We start from the raw sequence: 15,663 nt of genomic DNA, 5'->3' as shown, positions 1-15,663 counted from the left end.
GTTCATCATTTCACTCCCTCCTTTTTGTTTCCAAAGATTCTCTCAAGTCTATTGACACTTTACAGCCAAAACTCTGATAATGCGGCAAACTGCATATCTCGAAGAGTTCAGTATTTTCAGTAAATCCAGGTTTGGCGGTAAATATAACATCAAATCCACTGACTCATGTAGGCTGAAAAATGACAGCGCAGCAAAGTGCATATCTGGATGAGGTAAGCATGTTGAGTGACACCAAAATTGATTCCAATGTTTTCCTCGTTGCCATTGCATCCTTAAACTCCTCAAATTCTAACGTAGCGGCAAAGTGCATATCTCAGTGAGATAAGCATTTTAGTAATTTCACATATGATTCCAATTATGTCCTCAACCCAAATGAGCTGTTCCCTCTCACAATCTGATATTGCACTCATTCTCTGACTGCGCGAAGAATTGTGGATAGAAGAACATAGATTTCCAAAGAGTGGCTGAATGCAAGTCAGTCTCTGTTGCCAAAAGTCAGATCTTTTGCCAACTTTCATAACCAGGTGAGAAAAGCATTTTGAGCAAATCCAGGACTGTTTCTGACGATTTCCACAAAGATATCTCCAAAAATTTGATATTTCAGTAAAGAGTGAAAAGATTTCACTGTCCAAAAGAAAATCTTTCACCAAGTTCATCATTTCACTCCCTCCTCATTTGTTTCCAAAGATTCTCTCAATGTTATTGACACTTTACAGCCAAAGCTCTGGTAATGCGGCAAACTGCTTATCTCGAAGAGATCTGTATTTTGAGTAAAACCAGGTTTGGCGGTAAATATAACATCAAATCCACTGACTCATGTAGGCTGAAAAATGACAGCGCAGCAAAGTGCATATCTGGATGAGGTAAGCATGTTGAGTGACACCAAAATTGATTCCAGTGTTTTCTTCGTTGCCATTGTATCCTTAAACTCCTCAAATTCTAACATAGCGGCAAAGGGCATATCTCAGTGAGATAAGCATTTTAGTAATTTCACATATGATTCCAATTATTTCCTCAACCCAAATGAGCTGTTCCCTCTCACAATCTGATATTGCACTCATTCTCTGACTGCGCGAAGAATTGTAGGTAGAACAATATAGATTTCCAAAGAGTTGCTAAATGCCAGTGAGTCTCTGCTGCCAAAAGCCAGATCTTTCACCAAGTTTCATAAATAGATGAGTAAAGCATTTTGATCAAATCCAGGGCTGTTTCTGACGATTTCCACAAAGATATCTCCAAAAATTTGATATTTCAGTAAAGAGTGAAAAGTTTTCAGTTTCCAAAAGAAAATCTTTAACCAAGTTCAACATTTTACTCCCTCCTCATTTGTTTCCAAAGATTCTCTCAATGCTATTGACACTTTACAGCCAAAACTCTGATAATGCGGCAAAGTGCATATCTCGAAGAGTTCAGCATTTTGAGGAAATCCAGGTTTGGCGGTAAACATAACATCAAATCCACTGACTCATGTAGGCTGAAAAGCTGACAGCACAGCAAAGTCCACATCTGGATGAGGAAAACATGTTGAGTGACACCAAAATTGATTGCAATGTTTTCCTCTTCACCATTGTATCCTTCACCTACACAAATTCTAACTTAACGGCAAAGTGCATATCTCAGTGAGATAAGCATTCTAGTAATTTCACATATGATTCCAATTATTTCTTCAAACCAAATGAGCTGTTCCAGCTCATTATCTGATATTTCACTCATTCTCTGACTGCGCGAAGAATTGTGTGTAGAACAACATGGATTTCCAAAGAGTGGCAGAATGCAACTCAGACTCTGTTGCCAAAAGTCAGATCTTTTGCCAAGTTTCATAACCAGCTGAGAAAAGCATTTTGAGCAAATCCAGGACTGTTTCTGACGATTTCCACAAAGATATCTCCAAAAATTTGATATTTCAGTGAAGCGTGAAAAGTTTTCACTTTCCAAATGAAAATATTTCACCAAGTTCATCTTTTCACTCCCTCCTCATTTGTTTCCAAAGATTCTCTCAATGCTATTGACACTTTACAGCCAAAGCTCTGTTAATGCGGCAAACTGAATATCTCGAAGAGATCAGTATTTTGAGTAAATCCAGGTTTGGCGGTATCTGACGATTTCTCCAAGATATCTCCAAATATTTGATACTTCAGTAAAGAGTGAAAAGTTCTCAGTTTCCAAAAGAAAACCTTTCACCAAGTTCATCATTTAACGTTCTCTTCACTTCTTTCCAAAGATTCTCTCAATGCTATTGACACTTTACAGCCAACACTCTGAAAATGCGGCAAAATGCATATCCCGAAGAGATCAGCATTTTGAGTAAATCCAGGTTTGGCGGTAAACATAACAACAAATCCACTGACTCATGTAGGCTGAAAAGCTGACAGCACAGCAAAGTGCATATCTGGATGATGAAAACATGTTGAGTGACACCAAAATTGATTGCAACGTTTTCCTCTTCACCATTGTATCCTTAACCTCCACAAATTCTAACTTAACGGCAAAATGCATATCTCAGTGAGGTAAGCATTTTAGTAATTTCACATATGATTCCAATTATTTCCTCAAACCAACTGAGCTGTTCTAGCTCACAATCTGATATTTCACTCATTCTCTGACTGCGCGAAGAATTGTGGATAGAAGAACATAGATTTCCAAAGAGTGGCTGAATGCAAGTCAGTCTCTGTTGCCAAAAGTCAGATCTTTTGCCAAGTTTCATAACCAGGTGAGAAAAGCATTTTGAGCAAATCCAGGACTGTTTCTGACGATATCCACAAAGATATCTCCAAAAATTTGATGTTTCAGTAAAGAGTGAAAAGTTTTCAGTTTCCAAAAGAAAATCTTTCACCAAGTTCATCATTTCACTCCCTCCTTTTTGTTTCCAAAGATTCTCTCAAGTCTATTGACACTTTACAGCCAAAACTCTGATAATGCGGCAAACTGCATATCTCGAAGAGTTCAGTATTTTCAGTAAATCCAGGTTTGGCGGTAAATATAACATCAAATCCACTGACTCATGTAGGCTGAAAAATGACAGCGCAGCAAAGTGCATATCTGGATGAGGTAAGCATGTTGAGTGACACCAAAATTGATTCCAATGTTTTCCTCGTTGCCATTGCATCCTTAAACTCCTCAAATTCTAACGTAGCGGCAAAGTGCATATCTCAGTGAGATAAGCATTTTAGTAATTTCACATATGATTCCAATTATGTCCTCAACCCAAATGAGCTGTTCCCTCTCACAATCTGATATTGCACTCATTCTCTGACTGCGCGAAGAATTGTGGATAGAAGAACATAGATTTCCAAAGAGTGGCTGAATGCAAGTCAGTCTCTGTTGCCAAAAGTCAGATCTTTTGCCAACTTTCATAACCAGGTGAGAAAAGCATTTTGAGCAAATCCAGGACTGTTTCTGACGATTTCCACAAAGATATCTCCAAAAATTTGATATTTCAGTAAAGAGTGAAAAGATTTCACTGTCCAAAAGAAAATCTTTCACCAAGTTCATCATTTCACTCCCTCCTCATTTGTTTCCAAAGATTCTCTCAATGCTATTGACACTTTACAGCCAAAGCTCTGGTAATGCGGCAAACTGCTTATCTCGAAGAGATCTGTATTTTGAGTAAAACCAGGTTTGGCGGTAAATATAACATCAAATCCACTGACTCATGTAGGCTGAAAAATGACAGCGCAGCAAAGTGCATATCTGGATGAGGTAAGCATGTTGAGTGACACCAAAATTGATTCCAGTGTTTTCTTCGTTGCCATTGTATCCTTAAACTCCTCAAATTCTAACATAGCGGCAAAGGGCATATCTCAGTGAGATAAGCATTTTAGTAATTTCACATATGATTCCAATTATTTCCTCAACCCAAATGAGCTGTTCCCTCTCACAATCTGATATTGCACTCATTCTCTGACTGCGCGAAGAATTGTAGGTAGAACAATATAGATTTCCAAAGAGTTGCTAAATGCCAGTGAGTCTCTGCTGCCAAAAGCCAGATCTTTCACCAAGTTTCATAAATAGATGAGTAAAGCATTTTGATCAAATCCAGGGCTGTTTCTGACGATTTCCACAAAGATATCTCCAAAAATTTGATATTTCAGTAAAGAGTGAAAAGTTTTCAGTTTCCAAAAGAAAATCTTTCACCATGTTCATCATTTCACTCCCTCCTCATTTGTCTCCAAAGATTCTCTCAATGCTATTGTCACTTTACAGCCAAAACTTTGATAATGCGGCAAAGTGCATATCCCGAAGAGATCAGCATTTTGAGTAAATCCAGGTTTGGCGGTAAACATAACATCAAATCCACTGACTCATGTAGGCTGAAAAGCTGACAGCACAGCAAAGTGCATATCTGGATGATGAAAACATGTTGAGTGACAGCAAAATTGATTCCAACGTTTTCCTCTTCACCATTGTATCCTTAACCTCCACAAATTCTAACTTAACGGCAAAGTGCATATCTCAGTGAGATAAGCATTTTGGTAATTTCACTTATGATTCGAATTATTTCCTCAAACGAAATGAGCTATTCATGCTCACAATCTGATATCGCACTCATTCTCTGACTGCGCGAAGAATTGTGGGTAGAAGAACATGGATTTCCAAAGAGTTGTGGAATGCCAGTCAGTCTCTGTTGCCAAAAGTCAGATCTTACGCCAAGTTTCATAACCTGATGAGAAAAGCATTTTGCGCAAATCCAGAACTGTTTCTGACGATTTTCACAAAGATATCAGCAAAAATTTGGCATTTCAGTAATGAGTGAAAAGTTTTCACTTTTCAAAAGAAAATCTTTCACCAAGTTCATCATTTTACACCCTCCTCATTTGTTTCCAAAGATTCTCTCAATGCTATTGACAGTTTACAGCCAAAACTCTGATAATGCGGCAAAGTGCATGTCTCGCAGAGATCAGCATTTTGAGTAAATCCAGGTTTGGCGGTAAATATAACATCAAATCCACTGACTCATGTAGGCTGAAACGCTGACAGCGCAGCAAAGTGCATATCTGGATGAGGTAAGCATGTTGAGTGACACCAAAATTGATTCCAATGTTTTCCTCTATGCCATTGTAACCTTAACCTCCACAAATTCTAACATTGCGGCAAAGTGCATACCTCAGTGAGATAAGCATGGTATTAATTTCACATGTGATTCCAATTGTTTCCTCAACCCAAATGAGCTGTACCCGCTCACAGCCTGATATTGCACTCATTCTCTGACTGCGCGAAGAATTGTGGATAGAACAACATTGATATCCAAAGAGTTGCTGAATGCCAGTCAGTCTCTGTTGCCAAAAGTCAGATCTTTTGCCAAGCTTCATAACGAGGTGAGAAAATCATCTGAGCAAATCCAGGACTGTTTCTGACGATTTCCACAAAGATATCTCCAACAATTTGATATTTCAGTAAAGAGTGAAATGTTTTCACTTTCCACAAGAAAATCTTTCACCAAGTTCATCATTTTACTCCCTCCTCATTTGTTTCCAAAGATTCTCTCAATGCTATTGACACTTTACAGCCAAACCTCTGGTAATGCGGCAAACTGCATGTCTCGAAGAGATCAGTATCTTGAGTAAATCCAGGTTTGGCGGTAAATATAACATCAAATCCACTGACTCATGTAGGCTGAAAAATGAAAGCGCAGCAAAGTGCATATCTGGATGAGGAAAGCATGTTGTGCGACACCAAAATTGATTCCAATGTTTTCCTCGTTGCCATTGTATCCTTAAACTCCTCAAATTCTAACATAGCGGCAAAGGGCATATCTCAGTGACATAAGCATTTTAGTAATTTCACATATGATTCCAATTATTTCCTCAACCCAAATGAGCTGTTCCCTCTCACAATCTGATATTACACTCATTCTCTGACTGCGCGAAGAATTGTGGGTAGAACAACATAGTTTTCAAAAGAGTTGCAGAATGCCAGTGAGTCTCTGCTACCAAAAGCCATATCTTTCGCCAAGTTTCATAAATAGATGAGTAAAGCATTTTGATCAAATCCAGGACTGTTTCTGACGATTTCCTCCAAGATATCTCCAAAAATTTGATATTTCAGTACAGAGTGAAAAGTTTACACTTTCCAAAAGAAAATCTTTCACCAAGTTCATCATTTTACGCGCTCCTCATTTGTTTCCAAAGATTCTCTCAAGGCTAGTGACACTTTACAGCCAAAACTCTGATAATGAGGCAACCTGCATCTCGCGAAGACATCAACATTTTGAGTAAATCCAGGTTTGGCGGTAAATATAACATCAAATCCACTGACAGATGAAGGCTGAAAAGCTGGCAGCGCAGCAAAGTGCATATCTGGACGAGGTAAGCATGTTGAGTGACACCAAAATTGATTCCAATGTTTTCCTCTTTACCGTTGGAACCTTATAGACCACATATTCTGACATAGCTGCAAAGTGCATATCTCAGTGAGATAAGCATTTTAGTAATTTCACATATGATTCCAATTATTTCCTCAACCCAAATGAGCTGTTCCCGCTCACAATCTTATATTGCACTCATTCTCTGACTGCGCGAAGAATTGTGGGTAGAACTTCATAGATTTCCAAAGAGTTGCGAATGCCAGTAAGTCTCTGTTGCCAAAAGACAGATCTTTCGCCAAGTTTCATAACCTGATGAGAAAAGCATTTTGAGCAAATCCAGAACTGTTCCTGACGACTTCCACAAACATATCTCCAAAAATTTGATGTTTCAGTAAAGAGTGAAAAGTTTTCAGTTTCCAAAAGAAAATCTTTAACCAAGTTCAACATTTTACTCCCTCCTCATTTGTTTCCAAAGATTCTCTCAATGTTATTGACACTTTACAGCCAAAACTCTGATAATGCGGCAAAGTGCATATCTCGAAGAGATCAGCATTTTGAGTAAATCCAGGTTTGGCGGTAAATATAACATCAAATCCAGTGACTCATGAAGGCTGAAAAGCTGACAGGGCAGCAAAGTGCATGTCTGGATGAGGTAAGCATGTTGAGTGACACCAAAATTGATTCTAATGTTTACCTCGTTGCCATTGCATCCTTAAACTCCTCAAATTCTAACATAGCGGCAAAGTGCATATCTCAGTAAGATAAGCATTTTAGTAATTTCACATATGATTCCAATTATTTCCTCAACCCAAATGAGCTGTTCCCGCTCACGATCTGATATTGAACTCATTCTCTGACTGCGCGAAGAATTGTGGGTAGAACAACATGGATTTCCACAGAGTTGCTGAATGCCAGTGAGTCTCTGCTGCCAAATGCCAGATCTTTCGCCAAGTTTCATAAGTAGATGAGTAAAGCATGTTGATCACATCCAGGGCTGTATCTGACGATTTCTCCAAGATATCTCCAAATATTTGATACTTCAGTAAAGAGTGAAAAGTTCTCAGTTTCCAAAAGAAAATCTTTCACCAAGTTCATCATTTAACGTTCTCTTCACTTCTTTCCAAAGATTCTCTCAATGCTATTGACACTTTACAGCCAACACTCTGAAAATGCGGCAAAATGCATATCCCGAAGAGATCAGCATTTTGAGTAAATCGAGGTTTGGCGGTAAACATAACATCAAATCCACTGACTCATGTAGGCTGAAAAGCTGACAGCACAGCTTAGTGCATATCTGGATGATGAAAACATGTTGAGTGACACCAAAATTGATTGCAACGTTTTCCTCTTCACCATTGTATCCTTAACCTCCACAAATTCTAACTTAACGGCAAAATGCATATCTCAGTGAGATAAGCATTTTAGTAATTTCACATATGATTCCAATTATTTCCTCAAACCAACTGAGCTGTTCTAGCTCACAATCTGATATTTCACTCATTCTCTGACTGCGCGAAGAATTGTGGATAGAAGAACATAGATTTCCAAAGAGTGGCTGAATGCAAGTCAGTCTCTGTTGCCAAAAGTCAGATCTTTTGCCAAGTTTCATAACCAGGTGAGAAAAGCATTTTGAGCAAATCCAGGACTGTTTCTGACGATATCCACAAAGATATCTCCAAAAATTTGATGTTTCAGTAAAGAGTGAAAAGTTTTCAGTTTCCAAAAGAAAATCTTTCACCAAGTTCATCATTTCACTCCCTCCTTTTTGTTTCCAAAGATTCTCTCAAGTCTATTGACACTTTACAGCCAAAACTCTGATAATACGGCAAACTGCATATCTCGAAGAGTTCAGTATTTTCAGTAAATCCAGGTTTGGCGGTAAATATAACATCAAATCCACTGACTCATGTAGGCTGAAAAATGACAGCGCAGCAAAGTGCATATCTGGATGAGGTAAGCATGTTGAGTGACACCAAAATTGATTCCAATGTTTTCCTCGATGCCATTGCATCCTTAAACTCCTCAAATTCTAACGTAGCGGCAAAGTGCATATCTCAGTGAGATAAGCATTTTAGTAATTTCACATATGATTCCAATTATGTCCTCAACCCAAATGAGCTGTTCCCTCTCACAATCTGATATTGCACTCATTCTCTGACTGCGCGAAGAATTGTGGATAGAAGAACATAGATTTCCAAAGAGTGGCTGAATGCAAGTCAGTCTCTGTTGCCAAAAGTCAGATCTTTTGCCAAGTTTCATAACCAGGTGAGAAAAGCATTTTGAGCAAATCCCGGACTGTTTCTGACGATTTCCACAAAGATATCTCCAAAAATTTGATATTTCAGTAAAGAGTGAAAAGATTTCACTGTCCAAAAGAAAATCTTTCACCAAGTTTATCATTTCACTCCCTCCTCATTTGTTTCCAAAGATTCTCTCAATGCTATTGACACTTTACAGCCAAAGCTCTGGTAATGCGGCAAACTGCATATCTCGAAGAGATCTGTATTTTGAGTAAAACCAGGTTTGGCGGTAAATATAACATCAAATCCACTGACTCATGTAGGCTGAAAAATGACAGCGCAGCAAAGTGCATATCTGGATGAGGTAAGCATGTTGAGTGACATCAAAATTGATTCCAGTGTTTTCTTCGTTGCCATTGTATCCTTAAACTCCTCAAATTCTAACATAGCGGCAAAGGGCATATCTCAGTGTGATAAGCATTTTAGTAATTTCACATATGATTCCAATTATTTCCTCAACCCAAATGAGCTGTTCCCTCTCACAATCTGATATTGCACTCATTCTCTGACTGCGCGAAGAATTGTAGGTAGAACAATATAGATTTCCAAAGAGTTGCTAAATGCCAGTGAGTCTCTGCTGCCAAAAGCCAGATCTTTCACCAAGTTTCATAAATAGATGAGTAAAGCATTTTGATCAAATCCAGGGCTGTTTCTGACGATTTCCACAAAGATATCTCCAAAAATTTGATATTTAAGTAAAGAGTGAAAAGTTTTCAGTTTCCAAAAGAAAATCTTTCACCAAGTTCATCATTTCACTCCCTCCTCATTTGTCTCAAAGATTCTCTCAATGCTATTGTCACTTTACAGCCAAAACTCTGATAATGCGGCAAAGTGCATATCCCGAAGAGATCAGCATTTTGAGTAAATCCAGGTTTGGCGGTAAATATAACATCAAATCCAGTGACTCATGTAGTCTGAAAAGCTGACAGCGCAGCAAAGTCCATATCTGGATGGAGTAAGCATGTTGAGTGACACCAAAATTGATTGGAATGTTTTCCTCTTTACCATTGTATCCTTAACCTCCACAAATTCTAACTTAACGGCAAAGTGCATATCTCAGTGAGATAAGCATTTTAGTAATTTCACTTATGATTCCAATTATTTCCTCAAACCAAATGAGCTATTCATGCTCACAATCTGATATTGCACTCATTCTCTGACTGCGCGAAGAATTGTGGGTAGAAGAACATAGATTTCCAAAGAGTGTGGAATGCCAGTCAGTCTCTGTTGCCAAAAGTCAGATCTTACGCCAAGTTTCATAACCTGATGAGAAAAGCATTTTGCGCAAATCCAGAACTCTTTCTGACGATTTTCACAAAGATATCACCAAAAATTTGGCATTTCAGTAATGAGTGAAAAGTTTTCACTTTCCAAAAGAAAATCTTTCACCAAGTTCATCATTTTACACCCTCCTCATTTGTTTCCAAAGATTCTCTCAATGCTATTGACAGTTTACAGCCAAAACTCTGATAAGGCGGCAACGTGCATGTCTCGCAGAGATCAGCATTTTGAGTAAATCCAGGTTTGGCGGTAAATATAACATCAAATCCACTGACTCATGAAGGCTGAAAAGCTGACAGGGCAGCAAAGTGCATGTCTGGATGAGGTAAGCATGTTGAGTGACACCAAAATTGATTCTAATGTTTACCTCGTTACCATTGCATCCTTAAACTCCTCAAATTCTAACATAGCGGCAAAGTGCATATCTCAGTGAGATAAGCATTTTAGTAATTTCACATATGATTCCAATTATTTCCTCAACCCAAATGAGCTGTTCCCGCTCACGATCTGATATTGAAGTCATTCTCTGACTGCGCGAAGAATTGTGGGTAGAACAACATGGATTTCCACAGAGTTGCTGAATGCCAGAGAGTCTCTGCTGCCAAATGCCAGATCTTTCGCCAAGTTTCATAAGTAGATGAGTAAAGCATGTTGATCACATCCAGGGCTGTATCTGACGATTTCTCCAAGATATCTCCAAATATTTGATACTTCAGTAAAGAGTGAAAAGTTCTCAGTTTCCAAAAGAAAATCTTTCACCAAGTTCATCATTTAACGTTCTCTTCACTTCTTTCCAAAGATTCTCTCAATGCTATTGACACTTTTCAGCCAACACTCTGAAAATGCGGCAAAATGCATATCCCGAAGAGATCAGCATTTTGAGTAAATCGAGGTTTGGCGGTAAACATAACATCAAATCCACTGACTCATGTAGGCTGAAAAGCTGACAGCACAGCAAAGTGCATATCTGGATGATGAAAACATGTTGAGTGACACCAAAATTGATTGAAACGTTTTCCTCTTCACCATTGTATCCTTAACCTCCACAAATTCTAACTTAACGGCAAAATGCATATCTCAGTGAGATAAGCATTTTAGTAATTTCACATATGATTCCAATTATTTCCTCAAACCAACTGAGCTGTTCTAGCTCACAATCTGATATTTCACTCATTCTCTGACTGCGCGAAGAATTGTGGATAGAAGAACATAGATTTCCAAAGAGTGGCTGAATGCAAGTCAGTCTCTGTTGCCAAAAGTCAGATCTTTTGCCAAGTTTCATAACCAGGTGAGAAAAGCATTTTGAGCAAATCCAGGACTGTTTCTGACGATATCCACAAAGATATCTCCAAAAATTTGATGTTTCAGTAAAGAGTGAAAAGTTTTCAGTTTCCAAAAGAAAATCTTTCACCAAGTTCATCATTTCACTCCCTCCTTTTTGTTTCCAAAGATTCTCTCAAGTCTATTGACACTTTACAGCCAAAACTCTGATAATGCGGCAAACTGCATATCTCGAAGAGTTCAGTATTTTCAGTAAATCCAGGTTTGGCGGTAAATATAACATCAAATCCACTGACTCATGTAGGCTGAAAAATGACAGCGCAGCAAAGTGCATATCTGGATGAGGTAAGCATGTTGAGTGACACCAAAATTGATTCCAATGTTTTCCTCGTTGCCATTGCATCCTTAAACTCCTCAAATTCTAACGTAGCGGCAAAGTGCATATCTCAGTGAGATAAGCATTTTAGTAATTTCACATATGATTCCAATTATGTCCTCAACCGAAATGAGCTGTTCCCTCTCACAATCTGATACTGCACTCATTCTCTGACTGCGCGAAGAATTGTGGATAGAACAACATAGATTTCCAAAGAGTGGCTGAATGCAAGTCAGTGTCTATTGCCAAAAGTCAGATCTTTTGCCAAGTTTCATAACCAGGTGAGAAAAGCATTTTGAGCAAATCCAGGACTGTTTCTGACGATTTCCACAAAGATATCTCCAAAAATTTGATGTTTCAGTCAAGAGTGAAAAGTTTCCAGTTTCCAAAAGAAAATCTTTCACCAAGTTCATCATTTCACTTCCTCCTTTTTGTTTCCAAAGATTCTCTCAAGTCTATTGACACTTTACAGCCAAAACTCTGATAATGCGGATAACTGCATATCTCGAAGAGATCAGTATTTTCAGTAAATCCAGGTTTGGCGGTAAATATAACATCAAATCCACCGACTCATGTAGGCTGAAAAATGACAGCGCAGCAAAGTGCATATCTGGATGAGGTAAGCATGTTGAGTGACACCAAAATTGATTCCAATGTTTTCCTCGATGCCATTGCATCCTTAAACTCCTCAAATTCTAACGTAGCGGCAAAGTGCATATCTCAGTGAGATAAGCATTTTAGTAATTTCACATATGATTCCAATTATGTCCTCAACCCAAATGAGCTGTTCCCTCTCACAATCTGATATTGCACTCATTCTCTGACTGCGCGAAGAATTGTGGATAGAAGAACATAGATTTCCAAAGAGTGGCTGAATGCAAGTCAGTCTCTGTTGCCAAAAGTCAGATCTTTTGCCAACTTTCATAACCAGGTGAGAAAAGCATTTTGAGCAAATCCAGGACTGTTTCTGACGATTTCCACAAAGATATCTCCAAAAATTTGATATTTCAGTAAAGAGTGAAAAGATTTCACTGTCCAAAAGAAAATCTTTCACCAAGTTCATCATTTCACTCCCTCCTCATTTGTTTCCAAAGATTCTCTCAATGCTATTGACACTTTACAGCCAAAGCTCTGGTAATGCGGCAAACTGCTTATCTCGAAGAGATCTGTATTTTGAGTAAAACCAGGTTTGGCGGTAAATATAACATCAAATCCACTGACTCATGTAGGCTGAAAAATGACAGCGCAGCAAAGTGCATATCTGGATGAGGTAAGCATGTTGAGTGACACCAAAATTGATTCCAGTGTTTTCTTCGTTGCCATTGTATCCTTAAACTCCTCAAATTCTAACATAGCGGCAAAGGGCATATCTCAGTGAGATAAGCATTTTAGTAATTTCACATATGATTCCAATTATTTCCTCAACCCAAATGAGCTGTTCCCTCTCACAATCTGATATTGCACTCATTCTCTGACTGCGCGAAGAATTGTAGGTAGAACAATATAGATTTCCAAAGAGTTGCTAAATGCCAGTGAGTCTCTGCTGCCAAAAGCCAGATCTTTCACCAAGTTTCATAAATAGATGAGTAAAGCATTTTGATCAAATCCAGGGCTGTTTCTGACGATTTCCACAAAGATATCTCCAAAAATTTGATATTTCAGTAAAGAGTGAAAAGTTTTCAGTTTCCAAAAGAAAATCTTTCACCATGTTCATCATTTCACTCCCTCCTCATTTGTCTCCAAAGATTCTCTCAATGCTATTGTCACTTTACAGCCAAAACTTTGATAATGCGGCAAAGTGCATATCCCGAAGAGATCAGCATTTTGAGTAAATCCAGGTTTGGCGGTAAACATAACATCAAATCCACTGACTCATGTAGGCTGAAAAGCTGACAGCACAGCAAAGTGCATATCTGGATGATGAAAACATGTTGAGTGACAGCAAAATTGATTCCAACGTTTTCCTCTTCACCATTGTATCCTTAACCTCCACAAATTCTAACTTAACGGCAAAGTGCATATCTCAGTGAGATAAGCATTTTGGTAATTTCACTTATGATTCGAATTATTTCCTCAAACGAAATGAGCTATTCATGCTCACAATCTGATATCGCACTCATTCTCTGACTGCGCGAAGAATTGTGGGTAGAAGAACATGGATTTCCAAAGAGTTGTGGAATGCCAGTCAGTCTCTGTTGCCAAAAGTCAGATCTTACGCCAAGTTTCATAACCTGATGAGAAAAGCATTTTGCGCAAATCCAGAACTGTTTCTGACGATTTTCACAAAGATATCAGCAAAAATTTGGCATTTCAGTAATGAGTGAAAAGTTTTCACTTTTCAAAAGAAAATCTTTCACCAAGTTCATCATTTTACACCCTCCTCATTTGTTTCCAAAGATTCTCTCAATGCTATTGACAGTTTACAGCCAAAACTCTGATAATGCGGCAAAGTGCATGTCTCGCAGAGATCAGCATTTTGAGTAAATCCAGGTTTGGCGGTAAATATAACATCAAATCCACTGACTCATGTAGGCTGAAACGCTGACAGCGCAGCAAAGTGCATATCTGGATGAGGTAAGCATGTTGAGTGACACCAAAATTGATTCCAATGTTTTCCTCTATGCCATTGTAACCTTAACCTCCACAAATTCTAACATTGCGGCAAAGTGCATACCTCAGTGAGATAAGCATGGTATTAATTTCACATGTGATTCCAATTGTTTCCTCAACCCAAATGAGCTGTACCCGCTCACAGCCTGATATTGCACTCATTCTCTGACTGCGCGAAGAATTGTGGATAGAACAACATTGATATCCAAAGAGTTGCTGAATGCCAGTCAGTCTCTGTTGCCAAAAGTCAGATCTTTTGCCAAGCTTCATAACGAGGTGAGAAAATCATCTGAGCAAATCCAGGACTGTTTCTGACGATTTCCACAAAGATATCTCCAACAATTTGATATTTCAGTAAAGAGTGAAATGTTTTCACTTTCCACAAGAAAATCTTTCACCAAGTTCATCATTTTACTCCCTCCTCATTTGTTTCCAAAGATTCTCTCAATGCTATTGACACTTTACAGCCAAACCTCTGGTAATGCGGCAAACTGCATGTCTCGAAGAGATCAGTATCTTGAGTAAATCCAGGTTTGGCGGTAAATATAACATCAAATCCACCGAATCATGTAGGCTGAAAAATGAAAGCGCAGCAAAGTGCATATCTGGATGAGGAAAGCATGTTGTGCGACACCAAAATTGATTCCAATGTTTTCCTCGTTGCCATTGTATCCTTAAACTCCTCAAATTCTAACATAGCGGCAAAGGGCATATCTCAGTGACATAAGCATTTTAGTAATTTCACATATGATTCCAATTATTTCCTCAACCCAAATGAGCTGTTCCCTCTCACAATCTGATATTACACTCATTCTCTGACTGCGCGAAGAATTGTGGGTAGAACAACATAGTTTTCAAAAGAGTTGCAGAATGCCAGTGAGTCTCTGCTACCAAAAGCCATATCTTTCGCCAAGTTTCATAAATAGATGAGTAAAGCATTTTGATCAAATCCAGGACTGTTTCTGACGATTTCCTCCAAGATATCTCCAAAAATTTGATATTTCAGTACAGAGTGAAAAGTTTACACTTTCCAAAAGAAAATCTTTCACCAAGTTCATCATTTTACGCGCTCCTCATTTGTTTCCAAAGATTCTCTCAAGGCTAGTGACACTTTACAGCCAAAACTCTGATAATGAGGCAACCTGCATCTCGCGAAGACATCAACATTTTGAGTAAATCCAGGTTTGGCGGTAAATATAACATCAAATCCACTGACAGATGAAGGCTGAAAAGCTGGCAGCGCAGCAAAGTGCATATCTGGACGAGGTAAGCATGTTGAGTGACACCAAAATTGATTCCAATGTTTTCCTCTTTACCGTTGGAACCTTATAGACCACATATTCTGACATAGCTGCAAAGTGCATATCTCAGTGAGATAAGCATTTTAGTAATTTCACATATGATTCCAATTATTTCCTCAACCCAAATGAGCTGTTCCCGCTCACAATCTTATATTGCACTCATTCTCTGACTGCGCGAAGAATTGTGGGTAGAACTTCATAGATTTCCAA

The sequence above is a fragment of the Carcharhinus amblyrhynchos genome, unplaced genomic scaffold (genome assembly GCF_965287045.1).
Source record: "Carcharhinus amblyrhynchos unplaced genomic scaffold, sCarAmb.v2.hapA scaffold_63, whole genome shotgun sequence".
NCBI classification, from domain to species: Eukaryota; Metazoa; Chordata; class Chondrichthyes; order Carcharhiniformes; family Carcharhinidae; genus Carcharhinus; species Carcharhinus amblyrhynchos.
Note: the sequence above shows the minus strand (reverse complement) of the source record.